Below are 24,581 nucleotides of genomic sequence, written 5' to 3'. Positions count from 1 at the left end.
GAAAGAAACTAAAAATAAATCACTGAATTTACCTATTAAAAACTATTAATTCAAAGGGATACACACACCCCAATGTTTATAGCAGTATTATCTACAATAGCGAAATTATGGATACAGCTCAAGGGTCCATTGATGGATGGACAGAAAAAGAAGATGTGGTATATATATACCATGTAATATTACTCAGCCATAAAAAATAATGGAATCTTGCCATTTGCAGTGATGTGAATGGAGCCAGAGAGTATTATGCTAAGCAAAATAAGTCAGTCAGAGGAAGACAAACATCATGGGATTTCACTCCTATGCAGAATTTAAGAAACAAAAGAACTGAGCAAAGGGCAAGAAAAGAGAGAGAGAGGCAAACCAAGAAACAGACTCTTAACTATAGGGAATAAACTGATTGTTACAAGGGAGTGGGGGAGGTAGGGTGGTTTGGTGAAATAAGTGATAGGGATTAAGGGGTGCACTTACTGTGATGAGCACCCACTGTTGTATGTAAGTGTTGAATCAATAAGTTGTACACCTGAAACTAATACTATGCTGTGTGTTAACTGGAATTTAAATAAAAACTTTTAAAAAATTCCTTCTTTGATATAAACATTTCTTTGCTGATTCTTCTGTTCTATCTTGTCCTTAATTCAGTATCTTCAGATATTGTCCATTCAAAACAAAGTTTCAAGCCTCCTTGGAGTTACAGGAGGAAACGACAAGGCCACCAAAAGTGAGAGCAATTAATAATCCTAAGACAAAAAGAGTCTAATTAACAACTCTACTTTAGTGGAAAGCCAGGAATTAAGCACAGACCAATGCCTCGAGGATTTTTTTCCAGAGCATAGAAAATCCATGTTGGATTTCTCATCTCTATTCACATACATTAATAAACTATGTGTATCTTTAGATACTCTGTAGTTCATCAGGGGCTTTGTTTTCTCTTTCTTCTAGCCTTGTTATGCCTTCGTTACCCTCTTGCTATATACCTTGGTAGGTTAGTACTAAACACTTAATCATTGTCACATTGTTTATATGGCTTCATATATGATGGCATTAGTCTTCTCCACTTATACTTCTTTTTCAGAAGTTTCCTGGAAATTCTCCGAGGTTTTCATTTCAAGTGAACCATAAAATTGTTTTGATTACTTGTATCAAACTTAGAGGTAGATATTAAGATTACTCACATTTTATATTTATGAACTCAGGAAACTAAGGTAACATACAAGTTAAGGAACTAACTTACAATCACATGACTAATAAGTGGCAGAGCTGAGAAATAAATTCTTATTTATCAGATTGCCTATTATACTGAGAATATCAAATATGTAAACATTCTGGAATAAACCTCCCTGACAATTTATAAAAGCCAGACAGTGGGCCTTGTGAATATTCTCACACATGTATTTTTATGAAAAAATGATGATAACCTCTATTTAATGTACATATCAGAATAATTCTGATACAGCCTTGTCCTTCTTTTATGGGTGCCCTAGAGAGTCAGATGGCTCCTTCTCGCTTTAGAGTCCTCAAGAAAGACCACAGAGGGTCCCGCTCTTGGCTTGTTAATCCCAAGAAGAGCTGTGTCTATACTGCAACTCTAACCTGCTATCTCAGAGTGGGACAAGAGTTGGTTGGTTGGTTGTTGTTGTTAATTCCTGTGAACTGTGATAATGCAGTTGTCAGATCTTCAGCAATTTTACTTTTAAAAAATCTTACTATTAAATCACTCTAAGTGATCTACCTCACAGTTTCACTAGCCATTTGCTGTATGTAGGATTTTAGTATCAACTCAGGAACACAAAATCCCCAAAATGAAGCAAACTCAAACTTGTATGCCTGTGAGCAGTGTGTCAGAGGGAGTTCATTCCTCTCCACTGGAAGCACTTTGTCCTTTACCACCATGTTCCCACACATTTGACCAGAGATTTGTCAGAGGGAGCTCATTTCTCTCCACTAAAAACACCTTGTCCTTCACCGCCATATTCCCACACATTTGACAAGCAATTTCTCAGCCCCCTTTGACCCTGGCAGTGACTCACTGCCTAGTTTGTCTTTTTCTGTATCTGAGCGCTCAACTTCAGGAAGTTCTTTTCTCCTGTTCTTGCAATGAAGGTGGGCAGCCAGCATACATTCTTATGGCCATACTATTTGCTTATTATAGGCAGTGTTGGTTATTGGTCCAGGCCTATGGCTTAATAATTGTTACATGCTTTGTATATTATCTAATGAAAATTTGCTTTAAATAAATTTACCTTTAAGGTATCAAATTTTATTAACTCACCAACAAGGGAACCAAGAAGATGACAAAGTCATTTGAAAGAGAGTGTGCCAGGTCAGAGAGGATTTTGAAATGGAATGATTACAAGTGTGGGAACTAGGGATGCTTACATAAACAAGTAGGTTTTTATACTAATTAACATTTCCTTTCACAATGTTTTAAACAAATAATGTCCTTAAACACATAATGTTCCAACTATTATCAAGGAAGCTTGTAACTGGATGGTACACGCTATCAGTCAGAAGATAACAAGAAGGTGCATTTAAGTAGCAAATGTTCAGAATATATCTGCCTGAGATTGGGGGTTGGTTTTATCTTCTGGCAATAGTGTGTAAATAGGGACATCTATCAGGAAAGCATAAAACATAGTCAACAGAGATTGGAAACAGATCACTAAGTAATGTTAGTGCCAGTAATTTTTTTAAAGCTGAAACAAAGACACAGAATATATAGGTGGCCATTTCTTAGCTTGGGGACGATTTCTTTTCTTTGACTGTCATTCCTCTGGTTTCCTCCTCCAAAAATCAATAATAATTCTCACTTTAACTTACTGTTTGAATAATCATTTTGTACAAATTTTTAATATAACAAAAAGTAGACATATGCTTATTTATATACCGCTATTATCATCATGATCATCAGAATGTTTTTTACTTGTATTATTCCTTTAAATCAGTTTCCAACATCTAGGAAAATTTTCCAAATAAAATTCCAAAGTAAATCAATATTAATGGTAACAAATTAATTTTGTTTATGAACTTCAGCTTTCAGACTGTGTTCTTTCTACACATAACCTCAGATAGACATGAAAGTACATCATTAACATTACTAAATGCACACATTCCTTCTTATTGAATAATTACAACTTTCAGGATGAGAAACTACCAAGACATGATAACTTTTGCTGGAAGATTATAAAAAGAATACAAAGCTCTGTTTTATTTTTTTTAAGGATTTATTTATTTATTTATTTATTTGAGAGACAGAGCGCACACGCACATGGGTGGAGGGGCAGAGGGAGAAAATCTTCAAGTGGACTCACAAGTGAGCATGGAGCCCTGCGCAGGGCTTGAGCTCATGACCCTGAGATTGTGACCTACCCAAAACCAAGAGTCAGGCATTTAACCAACTGAGCCACCTACATGCCTCCAGAGCTGTCTTAAATGGTCTTTATTACTTCAGAAATGCCCTTTACCATTTGTATCTTATTTTTGCCTCATCCAAAGTTATAGAATGAGGACCAAGAAATTCCATCTGTTTGCAATACCCGTTACTCTGCAGCAGTGCACAGAGTTCACCCCAAATTTCCAAGGTTCCTAACCTGCCAGAAAAGATATTTCCTACCTGAGGCTGAGACCCTTTGGACAACAAAACAAGCACCAGTTCCCTGAAAGGTCTATTTAGGCATTGTTCTCAAGTGTAATATTTGTTTCTTGATGGTAGGCTTATTAATTCTAATTCAGTGACTTTGCCTTCAAATGTGGCATTTCTTACATGGTTGCAGTTACAAATTTGATTTGATATCTGATAAACTACAGTATTGTTTCAATTACTTTTGTCAAATTCAGATATAGACATTAAGATTACACACACTTTATAGCTGAAGACAATGAGGCGCCCCAAAGTTGAGGAACATATTTAAGATTATACAACTAATCTAAGTATCATAATTGAGAAATAAATTAATATCTAACTGTCTGCTTGTCATAATGGAAATATCAAATATGTAATCATCTTGCCATATGCCTCCCTGGCAATATATAGAGAGTGGGCCTTTTGAACAGTCTCCCATATATCTAGAGTCATCATCTTTAAGTCTTTGTATTCCACTGAAAATTCACATTTATGGCCAGTTTTTACATTAAAATGTCATAATATAGACATATAGGAAATTTTATGTTTCTGGATTTTAATGTACTCCATACTTTAATACTCCATATTACAATATTCTGAGGAATTTAACCTGTTGAGTCCCAAAGTTTGATGACATGAGCTAAAACATAACATTCTTAGAGTGGGGCTTTTGGATAATCACTTGAATTTCATACCACTTAAGGAGTGAAATACTGTTGTTACCCTATGATTTCGACAGTTAGAATTTTTAAAAGAGGAGGACAAAGAAGAGAAGAAAAAAGGAAAAGAAGAAAGATTTTTTAAAAAAAACTCTGCAGTAATAGACTGTCCAAATAGAGAATATCAAGCCCAATACCTTAAATATCCCAATGCAAAAAATTACAATTAGATTTTTCTTATTAATTTCTTTTGGTCCTCCCATAGTCTCTAATTCTTGTTCCATTCCTCTGGAATCAATAGTCTACCTCTTGAAGTTTGTTTCTGGGTTGATATAGTCTTGGAAAACTTGAATTACCTGTCTTTTATACAATCCATTTCATTGCAGCTCTAAGGCCAATGTTCTTGGGAGTTTCTTCCATTATACCCAACCATCAATTGATAGCTTATGACAAGAATCCTTAGGTTCATGTGTGCAGGGGAGGAAGATACAAGAATGACAGGTTTGGGTTAATTTATTAGAATGATAGAATATATCAGGATAGGAGCCTGGATTTCCCTATTGGATAAAATATGTAAAAATATGGACCTAACCATGACCTTTTCTTAGAGACTTAGGCAATACCTGTTGAAAGTTAATGTAAAACAATGGAGGACATTAAGATAAGGAAAGGAAAAGTGAATTGGAGTAAATCAGAGAGTTTAGGGGGGATAGGTGAGCCTGGTGGTGGGTATTAAGGAGGACACTTATTGCACAAAGCACTGGGTGTGGTGCATAAACAGTGAATCTTGGAACACTGAAAAAAACAAAAAAAAATTAAGTTTTTTTATTAAAATTGTACTGAATGTGTATATTGCTTTGGAGGTAGTAAACTTCTGTAATATGAACTCTCTCCAAAAAAAATTAGTGTAAACCATTTTATGAATTATGATTGACAAATCTCCAGGGCTTTAAAAAACTTCCTGTAAAGTGTGGACCACAATCATCACTGATAAGCAAGGAATAATGACCTAGTAATAAAATCTTGTACATAAATTTGTAAAAAGTTTTTGTGTCTGCCCATGCACATAAGAACATGCTTCTACATATCCTGAAGAGGCAGTTGATGAAATATATTTACATCAATAGTACTTTAGCTATACAAAATTAACATAGGAGTTGATTTTCTCTCTTTGATCTGACAGTTGTTCTATAATGTAGATCTGAAAAAAAAATAGTTGCTCTTCAAACACTGTGGATCCAATTACAAAATAAAGAGCACACCAAATATACTTTAGTCTGTTTTTCATTCCTTCTTTTATAAGGTGAGGGAATAAGCCTTTTGTATTATCTTCTAGCCATCTAGAAACTGCCAAAAATGATTTATGTGTAAGAGACATCTTGACAGTTTTATTACTCTCAATTTAGGGTTAGATTTTGGAGAAGAAAATAACAAAAGGGCCTGTCTATTAGGAGAAACTGGCAGCTCAATTAAAATTAGAACATAGTTACCTAAGAACAAGGAAGAGTTTTATTATAGGGTAAGTTGTTAACGAAGTGAAAATGCAACATTTAAAATAAACATAGCACCTGAAGTTAATAGAATATTTTATGTCAACTATACTTCAATAAAAAGAACTATAAAATAAAATAAAATAAACATAGCAAAAAGAAGCAGAGGAATAAGTAAAAATTTTAGTTTTTCCTTAAATGCAGAATCTATGAATATGATAAGAGGCAGCATAAAAGGATAGAGGTTAACTATTTTGAGTTGAAAATAAACATACACGTGAGGCATACTAAATCTTTTGGCAATCTGTATAGAATACATGAAAAATTATGTCTATATGATCTCATTGTGAATGCAAATTGTATATTGTAAGATCATTTTTCATTTTAACTGTTTAGTCCTCTCCATTCTATTATTCCTAGGTCGCTCTTCTTTGTATTAATGTATCATTATATGTATATATGTAAGCATACAGACCCAGATACACACAAATGTATTCATATTATAGAAAGGTTTAACCTTAAGCTTTAAAATATTGTTAACTTCTCAAAATATTATAGGGTGATGCATATACCATATTGATTTTACTATCTTAATTTGAACTAAAGTGAATACTTTTATATGTAAAACTCTAATAAAAATTATTGCATTGCAACTTGGTATGTTTGATGCTTTGTGTCTATGGATTTTGCTTTTCTTTGGAATTTTCCAGGTATCAAAAATATTCACTCATTATTTTTGAAGTCTCAAAGTCAACTAGAGAACTTGGAAATTAAGTCGACATTAAAAAAACCACAATCATTGCCATTAAAATTTTGGCTTTGTAATAGTTCAGTGAAAACCTATATTATAATACAATCCAAATGGAAAAACTGTAGGTCCACATATTTTGTAGCATTGTCTGAAGTTGGCAAGAACCAATAGTTTTGTAAAAACTTGACTTAATATAATTCAGTTTCTCATTATTATCTTAAACATTTAATGAGTAATGGCAACTTCCATGAGTGGCAAAATCAGTTACAAAGGCAATCTAGGAAGTTCAGGTTAGTCTTTTATATTATAATCCCAAACAATGCAAATCAAAGAGAAAACACGTGGGAGAACTTGGGCAGGTTATGTGTTCCATAAAGCAGAATATTCTATGTATTTTTTATTGTCACCACTGTAAAAAATTTAATGATACTCCCTGGTTTGTATTTTTATAAAGTATATAATATATTAGAGTACAAATGATTTTTATAACCATTTTAAAGTATTTACAAATAAATGCTTATAAATAAAATGAAAAGAAATGAATTTTGGATATTTACTTTCTAGGTCAGACTAGATAGTCTTATTTGTGCTCTGGAGTATGCGTATCTCTCTCTGTAGAGATTATTTCTCCACTACCTGTTTAGTCATGCCATTCTGCTACCAAAAGCCCTAAATGTTCTCTGTTCAACTTTAGGGGATCATGTCGAACATTTCCCAAAATATTAGTTCCAATTTATACTCCAGGAATGTACAAACCTTTAGTTTCTCCTAATCTTCACCTATACTTGGTATATTCAACATTTTATATTTTGGTATGTTTATTTTTTTATGTTCCACTGGCTTCTTTTTAAAGCATTTTTTAATACTGAAAAAAATTACAAAATAATACCAAAAACAATAAAAGAGCAACCCTCAGAGTAGAACCTTTTCATTCTTAATAACAGTTTCTCAAGGTCTTCCCATTTTAAATAACAAAGTTTATCAGTTCTCTGTTGTCAATTGTTGCCACGTTTCAAAAAACAATGTTTCTTAGTATTATGTCCTTGATAAACAGCAGAACTGATTCTGCAATTTTGCAAAAATTCTCACGAACAGAAACTGTTTTTAGAGAATTGCAGTATTGAGAAGCTTTGGTTTTTGACATTATATTAGAGCTCTTGAGAGAATGTGCTGTTAGAAATCATATCAGATATTATATGACCAAAATAAATGGACTTTAATCTGGGAGAGATCAAAATGCCTTGTATGATAAAAGAGCCTCAGGAAAAGCTGACCAGCATTTTCTCCCACTTCTGTTAGGGCTAAACAAATTTTTCTTACTTGCCCAGTAATGTATTCCTATTCTTTTTGGCATTATTATAATTTTGAGGTTAAAGATACATAAGTCTCTACCTACAATTGTCACATCTTAGAAATAATGAACAAATTGCAACAACAACAAAATAAATAAAATAGCAGATGAAACCAAAATGTCAGCTTTATTCAGAGGGGAAAGTGAATTGCAGAGTACTGCTCATTATGAGAGTGAAATGAAACTAACAGAACCCAAGATTTGAGCAAACTATCCATCAGCCTAGAGGCCTTTCTAGTCTAGAAGCAGAACCTTCAAGTTGCACCATTTATGCTTTCTTCACAGGAAAATGAATATTGGGGATAAGGAAGAACATTGTTAATTTCTTATGGCTTTTACCAGTTTCTCTACCCTGGTGTTCATTTCTTTCTTATTGAAATATAAGAACCAGCTTAGGGATATTTTTGTTTATCCAGTCATATGCATTGAAAAACATTTCTATGTTTGTGGTTGATTTTTTTTTACTTTGGCTTATTGTGATTTTACTACTGATACACATTTTTTTTTTCAATTTTGGTATAGCCAGATTTTGTTTCAGGATTTTGTTTAGAAATTACTTAAGGAAGGAAGTATTAGACCTAAATGAAAGAAGAAATAGATATATTATGTCCCAGATTCAGATTCAAAATTATAAATAATTAATTCTACCTAAAATAAAGTATTCATTCATAACAATCCCAATCAAGACACAGCATTCTTTCATAGTGGAGCTTGACTAGCAGGTTTCAAATTTACCAGAGACAAAGTATAAGAGAAGGTCTGAAAAAAATATGCAAGGAGAATTTTACTGCATCTTTACTTATGAAAAAGAAATTTGCTACTTCTATTTCTTTTCTTTTTTGTTGTCAGGAAATCACCCACCTTGGGGATCTGAATGGAAATTGAACAGACATATGTTGCCATTATGCTTCAAAATTCTTTAAAAGGACCCAATTCTTTCTGTTAACTGTATTGCTGTTTAACTTGTGATTCTCCTCCCTCTAAATGAGGGAAGGACCTCCTGCTTTCTCCATCACAGAGAAGGGGCGGAGCATTCTCTAGAAGCTTGGATGTGAGCTGTGCCTGGGCAGTCTTGGAGGAGGAGCCGCATTACATACAGACTTGGAGGCTTCCGCCCCGAAGAGAAGAAGCTTGGAGGTAATGGCTGTCGCAAAAGCCAGTTATTTTCGGTGATTTCTGGAAACTTTCGAGTAAAGGTGAGAAAAGAAGGGACTGCTGCTTTGGAGTGGAGAGAAAGGAGTGTCATTTCGTGGGGGTCATTGTTTCTATAAGGGAATTAATGCCTGAAGTTTGTATTCCTTCAGATATTTTAAAAGTCCACATTTTGAAAGTGGGGGAGGTGGTGATCAGATTACACCTGCGGAAAAAATACTTCATGAGGTGGCCAAAACTAACTTCTGAAGAGTGCATTTTAGATTTCAGACAAAAAGTAGTGGTAACAAGGGATAAATGATGAAACAAAAGTTGAGAAATAAATCTTTCTTATTTAGAAAAAAAAAAAAAAGATTGTGATAGTCCCAAATGAAAAATGAAGTTAGTTGGGGTGTTGGCTTTTCATATTACTTTGATTGTATTGTGTTTCTAACAAATCTTACTGCTGTGAAGGAGTTTATATAGTAATAATCTGAAGTAATGTATAACTCTGGGGATTTAAATAGTTCTGAAAATTAGGCGTTTAGTTATTTGTCAGTGGATACTCAATGCCTTAGAAGAATAGCTTTCTTGTGGAAGTTCAGAGGGCTGTCTTTGTCTACATCCCTACCTAGCTATCAGAAGAATATGTGTTCCTATTTTTACTACAATCTGAAAAATATCTGAAAAATCATAAGCTAAGGAAAAATGGGCTTATATTAATATAAGAAAACACAACAAACAGTATGTCTAGTAGTTAAAGATGTCTAGGGGAAAAAAGAGGAAATTTTCCACTTCTTTCTTCCACATTTCACTTAGCATGTAGTACCTGTGTCAGCATAAATAAGAGAATTTTTTAAAAAGATTTTATTTATTTATTTGACAGACAGAGATCACAGGTAGGCAGAGAGGCAGGCAGAGAGAGAAGGGGAAGCAGGATCCTTGCAGAGCAGAGCGCCTGATGCGGGGCTCGATCCTAGGACCCTGGGAATCATGACCTGAGCCAAAGGCAGAGGCTTTAACCCACTGAGCCACCCAGGTGCCCCGAGAATTTTAAAACATGGTGGAGAAACCTACCTTCCCCAAAATGTATACATATATATAAACATGGAAAAATCTTCAAATATATGGGTGAATAAATGTAATCTCAGATGGTACATCCTAGTGTATCTATGATAAGGGGAACAACCAAAGGGATTAGACTCAAATGTAAGCAGTAAACAACTCAGTGGTTGAAGTAATGATGGTCTGTATTTTCTTCTTTGGACTTTACGTATCTTCTTTAGAGTTTTTTGGAAACACATAATGGAACTGAGAGGGAGCAATCTATTTTGTTACAGATATTTAAATAGACACCACACACACTCCATTGTCTTTACCTGGAGGTGGATCTGAGAAGGCTGGTTATCTGGTTGCTTGGGCTTTTCTTACAATTCAGATATTTAGACTCTTGTCCAGTATTTGGTTCAAGTAGAAGGTATGTATTTGTATTTTGATGTACTCTTGAGAAATAATTCAAAAAATTAATGTTTAAAACATATTATAGAATAATCACATAGGATAGTGAGTGCATCCATAATGTTGAATACTATGCAACTGTAAAAAGAATAAGCTAATACAATGAGCTAAATAATAATAAAAAAAGATGTCCATGGTATATTCCAAAAATAAATTGCAGAATGACCTTTATTATATTAATACATTATATGCCAGAAAAATCTGGAAATATGCATGCTACCTTATTAATTGGAGATATAGGTATTGTTGGAGAGAGAGAACATTTCAGTATTCTGTATATCATATTTTTCCACTTAAAAAATCTTACTTTGAAAAGAGTAAGCTTGAATAATTCTAATTATGAGAAAAATGAGATCAAATTTTAGAAATACAGACAACTCTTGTAACAGTAATTCACAAAAAAGTGATGTGGGAAAATATCTTCTTGTTTAAAAACCATGCATATTTATAAATATCTGTAGGAAAAATCTAGAAATATGGAGAGAAAACCCTTATATTTTGACCATTATTGTGGAGGTTTGCTTTCTTTGAAAAATTAAAGGATGAAGAGATACAATATGTATGGGAGATATTATAATAAAGACATTAAAATGAGGAATTATTATTCCATTTTTGCCTAACACAATTCTTAAATCGAGGATGAAAAAGTATGGAAGCCTAAGAAGGCCACTGTCTGGATAACTGTAGTTCCCACTCTTCCCCACTAAGGACCCAGGTATCTGCAGTTCTGTTTCTAGTCACAAGATGGCTCTTGCCCGGTGTCTTAAATTTTCTCCATGCAACCATTTTTATGAAGTGGACAAACAAAGCAATGAAACATATTTTTCATTAGCAGGTGATGAGACAGTATGTACAGTGTGATTGCAGTTCTGCTGAAATTTTTCATAGGTGCAGAAAAAGCACCCACACTAAGACTGATGTAAGAATTCAAACAGAATGAATTATTTTTAAAAGATAACTACAGAGATTTACATATAGAGGACTGACGGCAACTATTATTTCCCTTCTTGCCTGTACCCAGATCATACTTTTCATGAGAGAGCTCATTTCATCACGAAGCAATTAACAACTGTATCACAGAGAGCATTTCAAATAATAACCAAAAGGGTGATAAACATGGCATCTACATAGTAGATGAAATTTCACCTCATTTCCTGTGTTTCAGAATGACCCTCATGCTGAAGTTTTGGTAGGGAAGTTTCTTTCCACCTTTCCCATTGAATTGGTTTGATTCCCTGTCTCCTTTGGGACAGTCTAGGTTAATATCAAAGATACACGTGACCTGGGGAATCTGCATGTGATGCCCATTGAGCCCCAGAAAGGCAGTGTGACCTCGGAAGTACTGAGCAGGGAGAAGGCTCTGCTGGACAAGCAGCTGGAGTGAGAATCAAGACAGCCAGATCACAGGACCAGATCCTCTGCGATCCACGTGACATTGGGTAAGTCTCCTCCCATTCCATGAACTATTTCATGAAAATGTGTTGAGAACCTAGGGTATGTGATGCATTTGCTTCCTGCTGTATCCATAGCATTTTGCATTAAAAGCTGCATTTCATACTAAAATTATGTTAGGTTGTGAATTAGCAGTACAATTTATTTTGTTTGCTATTCTGTAATTAAGAGCTTCTCATTTGGGAAAAAAAAAATCTCTTGTGTTTAAACCACTGTGAAGAAAATTGTGCAAGAATCTATTCAGGCATCTACCTGAGGTTTCAGCCAATGGTCTGACTCTCCATTCCTTGACAGCGAGGTTGTCATCACCACATACTAGATAACATAGTTACAAATATAATCTTAAAACCTGCTTAAGGTCTCCTGACCCTCCTTACGTAGACATCTGTATACTCTCTTGAATAGTAGCTTATAGTGGTTTAACACATTTAATTCTTTCCCAACAGCCATCAGGAATCTCTCTCTCCTGAAGTCATACTCTTAATGAGGTTGGTGCTAAATCTTACCCCCTGTGTCCATGAGATCTTTGTTTGCTTTGGACAGATGGAGCAGCACTAGTAGTATAGAAAACGCAAAGCTGCACATTCCCTCATGATAATCCAGTGGAGTTCAAAAGGTCCAAATTGTCCAGGAACACAAATAATGTCCCTGACACTGGCTAAGCCTCTCCTGCACTTATTCCCTTCTTATAGTACAATAGAAATAATAAAGACAGGATATTAGGTTTGTTATCGTAATCTTTCTTCTCTGTTTTTGTTCCTCTCTCCCAAAACATGTTCCATGTCTCTCACCTCTGCTGATACTATTTATTCTTCTGATTTTTATCTTATCTTCATTCTCATTGTCCACATTCTCTTCTTAGCAAAGTAAACTTTGTATCTGATCCCTTTTCTTTTCTGCCATGTTTTAATCTAATTCAGTTTTCACCCATTGAACATATTTTATTCAGGCTCTTTTGTGAAGTTTCAGGATAAGAGGCTATAGCAGGTGAGAACCATTTACTAGCCCCAATAAGAAGAGTTAAGGATTCTTTAAAAACACTGTTTTTCTAGAAAACCAGGCAGCTAAAACCAGATCAGTGACATAAGGTTTTTCCTAGCATATTATGTATCTATTGATTGATTTCTTGTCTCTATCTGGCTGCACTGATGGAGCATGTGTAAATTCAGTTTCTCAATGGTTAAATTGGACTTCTTTTGCCCCCTTTCCTGTACTTCCTATCTCATCTGTCTCTTACTGCACACTTAGACAGGTAATAAACTCTTTTTTATTGTACCATTAAATATGATTTAATATTTAGACAACCTAGGTTAGTATCAGAGATAGATGTGACTCATGCGTCTTTCTTAACTATGCTATCTAGTGTGGGGAGATGACAACTTAGCATAATTGTCAAGGATTTGATATATTTCTCTCTGCTGAACTAATAAAGGTCTCAAACCCACAACTGTCTGCCTGCATGCCTGCCTGTTCAAACCCTTCAAAAACATGACTCTGTCATAATGCCTCCATGACAAATTCTTAAAAAGACATTGGATTCTGCCAATAGAAATCCATATCTCCTCACCAAAGACCCCTTGATATCCTTTATTCAGATTGGCTAGCTGAATAATTTTGACCCATTCTGACCCAGCTGTTATGTGTCTCTGGAAGAATGATGGCTTCTTCTTTCTTTAGAGTCCCCAGTGCAGATAGTTTTCTTTCTCTTGTTTGCTAATTACAGGAAGAGCTGTGTCATACTGCAGCTCTGTTATTCCAGCCTGAATAATCAGAAGTGGCAGGAGGTAGCAGTTGTGTTTACTTGTTCACTGTGGTAATGGATGAGGTTATAGGGGGTCTCACCAAATTTACTTACATTTTATATGTTGCTTGTGTTTTTTAACCTAGCAAAACATTATGTTAAGAGAACTAACCCCCTGAAAGATCCATTGGCACTGTGTAGGTTTTAACACTTCCTGGGAAATAGCACCTCTAAGTTAAAAATCTAAATTTAAGTCTTACTTTATGGAATGTTTTGTGAACACAAAAGCTCAGTGAAAGAGGATAGAGAAACGATTTTCTCATATTGAATTAGAAGTAGCAAACAACAAAAGCACAAGAACAAGGAGTTGCCAAATGTAAATGAGGATGGAATGAACTGGGGCGTTTCTCTACATAAATGACTGATTTTTCAGCCCCTACTCTGGAATAGCTGTATCTTCAGGGGAAGATACCGCCAAGCCCTGCAACACAAAAGAGATATGTCATCTACCCCATAACCCAGTGAATGCTATCATGCAGATATGGTCAGTGCAAAAACATAGTGTAGAAAAATATTGTTTAAATTTGTGTTGAAGTGTGAATATACGTCAAAGACGGAGAGTTCATAGATAAGTATGATAGTTATGAAGGTGGTTGTAGTTCACCAGTGTGTTCCCCAGAACTGACAGGAAATTAAGCAATGCTCACTCTGGGGTTACATTTATCAATTTCCTCACAATCTGAAGGTAAATGACATCATCCTTGGTTCAGCCAAAGACTTGGGATTCCAAGCCCAGGAGGCAGTGAATACTGGTGGAGAAAGAACACATCCTTTTGTTTGGGAGTCAAACAGACTTTGGTTTTAATTCTGTTTTGCCCTCTTCCCAGCTTCATGACCTTGCACAATAGCCAAAGTGCCCATTTCCTTATTTTCTGGTCAACTGTCCATTGTATCATTTCTTCGTGTCTTTGTAAGTGAAATTAGGTAGAAAAATCTCATTGCTGTTTACATTTGCGTCTCTTTGATTATTAGGGAAGGTGAATATCCTTCATGTATCATTTACTTTTAATTTTTATTTTGATTGTTTGGGTTTTGAGAAGCCCCACTGAATAGAACTTTCCTTTCTCCACAGAACAAATTGATATAAAACCAATAAAGTTGCAGGTGGGAGCCAAAATATCAGCTCTTGTACAATGGCAAGATAAGTTGCAGGGCATTGATTATTGTGAGAATCAAGTGAGCCTTGTAACACCGCATTTAAACAAATCTACCCAACAGCCTAGAGGCTTGCAACTGCACAAAAAGGAGAGAGAAACATGTAGTTAAATTACTTGAGCTTGCTCACAGGAAGTAAATAGGAGCAGGGTAGAACTATCCCCACAGAATATTGTAGATTGCCGAGCTCCTGGGTGACTCAGTTGGTTAAGCGACCAGCCTTGGCCCAGATCATAATCCTGGAGTCTCAGGATCAAGTTCCACATCGGGCTCCCTGCTCTCCCTTTTACCTCTCCGCTCTCATAACATCTCTCTCCCTCTCACAAATAAATAAAATCTTCAAAAAAAAGAATATTGTGAATTGCCTATTTATACCTTTGCTTATTTTTTCCCACTCTGCTGTTTGTTCTTACTAATTCGGAAGCTCTACTTTAGATTAGAGTTGTTTTTTTTTTTTATTGAAAATGGTTTTGTGAAGTTTGTCATCCTGTTTTCAACTTTGGTTTTTTTTGTGTGTTTTTTCCATATTTTTTATTTCAGTATATTCAGATACAGATCTCTTTTCTTTAAGGATTTTGATTGATGTTTTATGTCTAAGGAATGACTGTACTTGAAAAACCTAGAAAACATTCTGAAGGATAAATGAGACATACCATGTCCCAGGGCCAGAGAAATAAAATTACAGAGATATAATTCTTCACAAATTAATGTATTCATTCACGGCGATCAGAAACAAGAACCTAACAGGTCTTTTTAATGGACAATGACCAGCTGGGTCCTATAATCTGGTAGAAATAAGGTGCCAGAAAAGGCAAGAAAAATATGCAAGAGCTATTTTTAACTGGATCTTCATTTTATGATAAAGGGATTTGCTAAGTCTCTTCAGGAAATCACCTTACCCCTGTGGTTTGAATGGAAATTAAAGAGACACATGTTGCCATTTCACTTTCAAGTCTTTTAAAAATGAACGTTTTTCCCCTTTAAGTGAATTTCAGTTAACTTGGCGATTCTCCTCCCTCTAATTGAGGGAAAGGCCCCCTACTTTCCCCATCACAGGGAGGGGGCGGAGCATTCTCTGAGAAGCTTGAAGTGAGCTGTGCCCGGCCAGTCTTGGGGGAGGGGCTGCGTTTCACGAGGCTGCAGCTGACAAGAAGCTTCAAGGTAATGGCTGTCTTAAAGCTAGTTATTTTCTGGGAATTTCTTCGGGCTTTTGTGTTATGGTGGAAAAAAAAAAAAACAACGACAACAGACGTTATTGCCTGGGAGAGGTGGGAATGGAATAAATACGGTTTGGGGAGAATTGCTGTTACTGTGACAGAATCAATCCCATGAAAATTTAGTTTCTCTCAATATTTTATGAAGTCCACAGTGTGAGAATGGGTGATCAGATTACAGCTTCTAAATTAAGACTTCAGTGAGGCAAGCTGTTCATGTTAATTTTTACATGGCATCCCATGTTTCTATTTTTGTTACAGATTGTATTATGTTTTGATGTAAACATTTATTATTCTACACAAAAAGTAACTGATAGAAAAATTTAAGCATAAAAAGTGATTGACAAGTACAAACACAAATATAAATGTATGTGAACGAATGTGGGAGGGATTCAGATATGCTGTTGAGAGACAACATTTGTGTAAAATATATGCATTTTCCTTAAAGAGAACTAGACTCCCATGTTAACAGTCAGCATCTCTGAAGAGTTCAGATTACTGAGGATTTCAAAATACATTTTTATTTGGATTCAGCATTTTTAGAATTGCTTTATTTCATGATTATTTTTATAATGAGAAGAGCACAGTGACGCTGCAACAGTATACCTGTTTGGTTTCAGACACATAAACATTCACAGACACGACAGACATGCAAACATACCCCTCTTGTCTTTTGCCAATAGTGGAAATTTTCCTGGACCTGATCGAGCTCATAGCCTGGTTGCTCTGTTGGCTACCGCCCTGCATGTGTCCTCCTTGCAACTCATTCTTTCAGACCACAGGTATGGCTGTGGTCAGCAAGAACTATTTTTCTATATCTTTTAAGTCTATTCAGGGGGTTTGGTTTATTTCTGTTAGCAGTTTTAAAAATATCATGTGACATGGTGCATCCACAGAATTGAATGTTATATAGCTGACAGATGAAGTATGAACATGTAGTGATTTGAAAAAAAATGTCTGAGAAGTAGTATTAGGTGAAAATGGAAATTGTAGAATGGCAAGCACTATATTATGTCATTTAAAGATAAAAGACTGCCTTAATGCTCTATGTCTAACAAAATCACAAAAAATATAAGGCTGCCTGCTAATGGGATTGTGTGGTTGGAGGCATAAGACAGTCTTTACTATCTTTATGTAAAAATAATTCTTAATATATATTTAGTCAATTTTTAACAGTAGCAGAAAAAAGTTTGAGATAAAGTGTTACAAATTAGGGGGGAAATTACATTTAAAGTCATTCATAATCAATGAAAATACTTATTGATATGGAAAAACTTTCAAACCATGTGCTTGAGCATGGTGAAAAGCTGGTCTGAAATTATATACATTCATGGGTATTTGTAAATAAGGATTATGGAAAAATATTCAGGAAAAAATAATATTAATTATTTTTCTAGAATTATACTTTCTTTTTATAAATCGTCTTTCCAATTTTCAGTAACTATGCAATTTTTATCAGCCCATTAGAAGTAAAGACATTAGCATTCAAGGTTTTGCATAATTCATAACAAAACTCTAAATTTGAGCATGGTATATTCTAGAAGCCTGAGAAAATTGCTGGCTTCGCAGCATGTAGTTCTCACCCTTCCTTAAGAAGGTTCTGGTAGTAATAGAGTGCAGTTCTGGCACTGGTCACAAGATGGCGCTTGCCAGAGTCTCCAAATTTTCTCCAAGCAACTATTTTTATGGAGTGTGCAAACAAAGACATGAAATGTATTTTGTAGTACCAGACTATGAGACGGCACATAGAGTATGATTATAGCGTCGTTGAAGAAAACTGCATGTCCAGAAGAAAAAGCCTCACATGAGAACTGATGGGAGAACTCAAAAAGAAAGCATTTTTTTAAAGTAACTACATAGAATTCAGCCTATAGAAAACACAAGGCAATTGTTATTTCTCTACTCTTTTGTCCTCACCTCACCTTTTCCTAATAAAGATGATATCAACATGAAGCAAATAACAACTGTATCACAGAGAGCATTCCAAATAATAACCAAAAAGGTGATAAACATGGCATCTACATTGTAGATGAAATTTCACCTCATTTCCTGTGTTTCAGAATGACCCTCATGCTGAAGTTTTGGTAGGGAAGTTTCTTTCCACCTTTTCCATTGAATTGGTTTGATTCCCTGTCTCCTTTGGGACAGTCTAGGTTAATATCAAAGATACACGTGACCTGGGGAATCTGCATGTGATGCCCATTGAGCCCCAGAAAGGCAGTGTGACCTCGGAAGTACTGAGCAGGGAGAAGGCTCTGCTGGACAAGCAGCTGGAGTGAGAATCAAGACAGCCAGATCACAGGACCAGATCCTCTATGATCCACGTGACATTGGGTAAGGCTCCTCCCGTTCCATGTTAAAACATGGTTAAGTTGAGAATATGCAGTACAATTTTTTTTTTCCTGACTCGGGAGCCATAGCATTTTAAATTTTAAATCATATATTCTAGTGTTAGGAAAGAATTATCTGAAACTTCTAGAAAGGAATTATATAAATGGAAATCTACTTATGGAAGACTTGCAGGTCTCTGCCAACTGCTTGACTCTCAAGAAATCTTTGAAAACTACTTCTTGTTGAGGTCATTGTGCTATTGTCTGAATCCAGGAGACACAAACCCCAGTACCTATGTCTGATTGCCTTGGGTAGATAGGGCAGCACTGGCAGCTTTAAAAAGTTAAGATTACGCAAGGGACACCTGGGTGGCTCAGTTGGTTAAGCATCCAACTCTTGATTTCAGCTCAGGTCATTGACTTAGGGTGGTGATCTCCGGGTCATGAAACCAAGCCCTGCATCAGGCTCCGCTCAGCGGGGCATCTGCTTCTCTCCCTCTCCCTCTGCGACTCCACCCTGGCCATGTGCTCTGTCTATATATATATGAGGTAAATAAATAAATCATTTTTAAAAAGCTAAGATTACCCTAGAATAAACCTCAAGAGGCCCCAACATACCAAAATATCCAATAATAGAAATGGTCTCCCTGACACATTCCCCAACACCCCCCATCTCCTACCATACACACCCTCATTCATTTCTTATATGTAATAGCTATAATAAGTATTACATAGTGGGACATTATAGAATTACTTCTCTTTCATTGAATTTTCACATATTTTCCCCCAACCACAACATTTCTTTGGTGGCAGGCATATATTCATCTTTTTGTATGTCTTCTCCATTTTCATTGTCCACCTTCCTTCTCCTTTGACAGAAGAAATCCTTTTGCTTATTCTCTTTTCTCTTTGCCTTCCCTTTAGTGACTATTTTCTTACTCCCTCATTTAAGTGACTATTTCTTATCTCCCATTCAAAATCACTTACTCAAGCTTCCTTACAAGTTTTCAGGAGGATATGTTTAAGCACTGAATGCAAAAAATTATTTTTAGCCCTGAGGCAATAGAGGCCTCTAAAATCACAGTTTTTGTGGTTAGCTGGGCAGTCAGACACAGCCCAGTGACCTAAGGATTTTTCTAAATGATTCAGAGTTCACTGATTGATTTCTAGTCTATATCCAGATGTACCAATCAATCACACACACGTTCAGATCTTCAGTGATTCATTTGGAACTTCTTTTATTTTGCCTTTCTGATGTTCTTACCTACTCCTTGCTGCACACTCCCAACTGTTACTGAACTTTTACAAATGATTTTAACCAGCCCCTTTTTTTATTAATTCCAAGAAGATTGTAGTAAAGCTCTGTTTACTACATGCTCTAATGATGAAGTTATGGCATTCTCATCAACCTTTATTTTATTTCTTTTAATATATTTCCCATTCCATCATCCTGAATCTTAATTTTCTAGCAGCTTCAGCCATTGGCACTATGTAGGTATTAGTATGACCTGGGGAATGCAAAATCTCCAGACATGGCAGCTTTATCTAGGTCACTGATGGTACTTTTTTCTTTTTTTTTCCTCTCTGTCTGTTCACATACATTTAGCCAGAGATTATGAAATCTTTTTGTCTCTGGCCATGATTCACTCTCTGGCTAGCCTTTTTCTTACCTGGCATATTCATTCTTAGCAAGCTTTCTTCTGATGTTCTTCCTCTTCAGGTGGGCTGACATTCAGCCAAAGAACATTAATAATAAGATTTTAACTTTGTTTATAACCAGTTTCAGTTATTTGTTTGTGCCTATGCCTTAGGGGTCATTTGGTATTTTGTATATCCATGAAGTGTCTATAATTCCTTGCTTTACCAGTGTTCATGGCTCCCTCATGGTTTTTACAAGTGTTCTAACTGAACAATTTCTACTCTTTTATATGAACCTTATACACTAAAGATATCGATATTTGTTTATTCTCAAGCCACACTATCTCTCCTTTGGCTTCTACTTCCTCACTGGGACATAATTCTTAACCATATCTCTATATCCAGATTATGACACTTAGGCTTCTACTCCTTCCTTTCCTTCCACTCACATAGTTGAGTGGCATGTGAGAACTTCACTGTAGTTAAAGACTCTGCTAATGAGGATAAGTATCACAAACTGTAAGGTGCTGATGTCATCTGGATTCTTGACATTTGTCCTGTGTTAACTAACTTCTAATGAAGGGATATGTAGTGAGTATATAAATTTATAGAAAGAGATACATAACTGCATTAAAAGTCATGTGTCTTAGGTAACTGCCCAGTATTTTAAAGTGAGTTCAGAAATATAAGTTAGCAAAAATTAAAGATATTTAAAAAATTAAATTTCTAACATATTCTTTGTACCCTCCAGAAAATATTTTTATACATATCTTGTGGTACCCACAATCTTTGCTGGTATTCGTGACCCAAAGTACAAATCAAACTCTTATATGTATTCCCATTATTCTCACAGTGAAATGTGAACTTCTTTTTTTTAAAAGATTTTATTATTTATTTGACAGAGAGAGAGATCACAAGTAGGCAGAGAGGCAGGCAGAGAGAGAGAGGGGGAAGCAGGCTCCCCACCAAGCGGAGAGCTGGATGTGGGGCTCGATCCCAGGACCCCAGGATCATGACCTGAGCCGAAGGCAGAGGATTTAACCCACTGAACCACCCAGGTGCCCCGAAATATGAACTTCTTATATTGGTTATATTCTGATTTTGAATGCCTTTTTAAGGCTTAGGTTTCTTGAGATATGATTTACATGGAGTTAAATTCACTCTTTTAGGTGTATAGTTTGATGAGTTTTGACAAAGTTCTGTAGTCATGAAATAACCGATATAATCAGGCTATAGATATAATTCCAAAATGTTCCCTCTTGCCACATTGTAGTCAGTACTTTTTACCCTCATTCCTGATGACCACTGATCTAATTTTTGTCCCTACAGGTTTTAATTTTCCAAAATATCATATACATGGAGTCATATAATACATAGTTTTTTTACATCTTGTTTCTTTCACTTAGCATGATGTTTCTGGTGTTTACCCATATTGAAGTATGTATCAGTACTTTATCTGTTATTCTGTTTTTCTACAATTTGTGTATCTACTTATAAGTAGATTTATAATTTTAGTAATATGATTAAAGTTGTTACAAACATTCCAGAACAGATCTTTGTCTGTTCATAAATTTTTATTTCTCTTGCATAAATACCCAGGAGTGGAATTCCTGGATTACCTGGTAAGCCTATGTCCAACTATATTAGAAACTGCCATACTGTTTTATAAAGTAGCTCTGAGAACTTGTATATTCATCAGCAGTGTATGCATTCTAGTAGCTCTGCGTCATTGCCAGCTGTTGATACTGTCAGGTTTTCTCTCTCTCTCTCTCTCTCTTTTTTAAGATTTTATTTATTTGACAGACAGAGATCACAAGTAGGCAGAGAGGCAGGCAGAGAGAGAGGGAGAAGCAGGCTCCCCACTGAGCAGAGAGCCCAATGCGGGATCCCAGGACCCTGAGGTCACAACCTGAGCCAAAGGCAGAGGCTTAACCCACTGAGCCACCCAGGCACCCCGTTTTTTTCTCTTTTTAATATAAGCCATTCTTATAAAAGTGTTATTGATGTCTTACTGTGGTTTTGCTTACATATCCTTAATTATTCATAGTGTTGAGCATCTTTCAATGTGTTTATTTGATATTCATATACCTTCTTTGATGATGATCTATTTAAATTGGGGGTCCATTTTTTACTGGGTTGTTAATCTTATTACTGGATATATATTCTGGATAAAAGTTCTTTATTAGATATGTGTTTTGCAAATATAACCTCCTGTGGATTTTCATTTTATATTTTTAAGAGAAGTTTTCAAGTCCATTCATCAATTTTTTTTTGTATGGTGCATGCTTTTTGGGTCTTAATAAATCTTTGTTTAAATGAAGGTCTCAAAGAGTTCCTACTTTGTTTTCTACTAGAAGTTTTACAGTTTTCACTTTTATATTTAGGTCAGTAATTCATTTTGAGTTCATTTTTTTATATGGTCTTAGGTAAGGGGCCAAGATGAATATTTTTACCTACAATGTCCAATTTTTCCAACACTATTTGTTGAAAAGACCATTTCTCCATTTAATTACCATTGTCAAAAATCTATTGACCATATTTGCTGGTCTATTTGTGTTCTATTTATCTGTACATCTATTTTATAGTATATAATCTATTTTATAATATAATAACTATAATAATTAATAATTGATAACTAATAATATACTTGATTGCTGTAGTCAACTTTTTAGGGGAGGGGGAAGAGCAGAGAGAGAGGGAGAGAGAATCTTAAGCAGGCTTCACACCCAGGGGAGAGCCTGATGCAGTGCTCAATCTCATGACCCTGAGGTCACAACCTGAGCCAAAATTAAGAGTCAGATACTTAACTGACTGAACCACCCAGGCCCCCTTGATAGCTGTAGTCTTAAAATCAGATAACATGAATTTTCCATTTTGGTATTTCCATCCCAAAAGTGGTCACCCTATTCTAGTTCCATTATTTTTCCATATACACTGTAGGGATATCTTTTCAATTTCTTCAAAAAGTCTTCTGAGATTTCGGTTGAGATTGCAATGATTCAACAGATATGTTTGGAGGGAAGTTACATCCTAAAAATAGTTAATCTGTCAGTCAGTGAACATGATATATTTCTTCATTTATTTAGGTCTTCTTTGATATCTTTCATCAATTTTTTGAGGTCTTCAGCATACAAATGTACACATATTTATTAGATTTGTCTTACCTTAGTATTTCCTAATGTTTTTTTATGATATTATAAATGGTACTTCGTAAAACTTCCAAACTTTAGGGGCGCTTGGGTGGCTCGGTCATTAAGCATTTGCCTTTGGCTCAGGTCATGATCCAGCCCTGCGTCATTCTCCCTACTGTGCGGGAAGCCTCCTTCTCCCTCTCCCACTCCCCTTGCTTGTGTTCCCTCTCTCACTGTGTCCTTCTCTGTCAAATAAATAAAATCTTTAAAAAAAAACTTCCAAACTTCACTATATAGAAATAAATTGTTTGGGGCACCTGGGTGGGTTAAAGCCTCTGCCTTTGGCTCAGGTCATGACCCCAGGGTCCTGGGATCGAGCCCCGCATCGGGCTCTCTGCTCAATGGGAAGCCTGCTCCCTCCTCTCTCTCTGCCTGCTTGTGATCTCTGTCTGTCAAATAAATAAATAAATAAAATCTTTAAAAAAAAGAAAATTGTTTTATATTGACCTTACATCTGATGATACTGATAAACTGCCTTATTAGGTCTAATAGCTTTTTTGGGGGGTTATCTACATGGATCATCATGTCTGCAAATAAAGACAGTTTTATGTCTTCCTTTCCAATATGTATGCCCTTAATTTACTTTTCAGGCATTACTGTATTGGCTAGTATCTCCAATATAGTATTGAATAGTATTGGTGAGAGTATACATTCTTTCCTTGTTCCTGATCTTAGGGGAAGAACATTCCATATATCATCATTAAGTATGATGTTAACTTCAGGCTTTTTAATAGATATCCTTGATCATATTGAGAAAGATCCTTTTAATTCCCAGTTTTTTGAGCTTTTTTATCATGAGTGCCTATAGCATTACATAAGATGATTTTTCTGCATCAGTTGAGATTATCTTCTTTTCCCCCTTTGGTCTGTGGATATGGTAAATTACATTGATTTGCAAATGTATAACAATCTTTACATTCCCAGGATAAACTCCATTTGGTCATGATATATTATCCTTCGTCCATATCATTGGCCTTTTTCTAGATAATTTTCTACATCATTTCTGTACCTAACTAATATCATTGGATCCATTTGTTTGTTTATGAGAGACATTGATTTGCAGTTTACTTGTTATGGTTCTTTTTCTAGTATTGGTATCAGGTTAATGCTGATATCAAAATATACTGGAGATTGTATCCTTCTTTTTTTACTTTATCTTTTTTCACTATTGTCATCTCACTTGCATAGGGTACATTATTTTGCTTAGAGTGGAGCCTGGTGTGCCAAAAGGTTTTTTCCAACGATTTTTCTCCACCCTATATTCAGCAATCTCTTCAC

The 24,581-nt window shown here is 35.4% G+C and overlaps 1 protein-coding gene across 14 annotated transcripts in view; it reads left to right on the top strand.

Annotated features, from left to right (window-relative positions):
• Positions 1-8,948: 8,948 nt before the first annotated feature.
• PWWP3B (PWWP domain containing 3B) overlaps positions 8,949-24,581 on the top strand; it is a 30,467-nt gene continuing 14,834 nt past the window's right edge. The window contains exons 1-5 of one of the 14 annotated variants that reach the window (XM_032846179.1): positions 8,949-9,069; positions 11,781-11,961; positions 15,916-16,091; positions 16,828-16,926; positions 18,293-18,478. The gene's annotated coding sequence lies outside the window, so the exon portion shown is untranslated. Of the gene's footprint in view, positions 9,070-11,775; positions 11,962-15,915; positions 16,092-16,138; positions 16,927-18,292; positions 18,479-24,581 lie in introns of those variants that run through there. The other 13 variants (XM_032846182.1, XM_032846181.1, XM_032846180.1 and 10 more) reach the window with 13 other exon arrangements.

The sequence above is a fragment of the Lontra canadensis genome, unplaced genomic scaffold (assembly GCF_010015895.1).
Source record: "Lontra canadensis isolate GAN:19392208 unplaced genomic scaffold, GSC_riverotter_1.0 scaffold172, whole genome shotgun sequence".
Lineage (NCBI taxonomy): Eukaryota > Metazoa > Chordata > Mammalia > Carnivora > Mustelidae > Lontra > Lontra canadensis.
The sequence above is the reverse complement of the archived record's forward strand: the minus strand, read 5'-3'. Positions and strand labels throughout refer to the sequence as shown.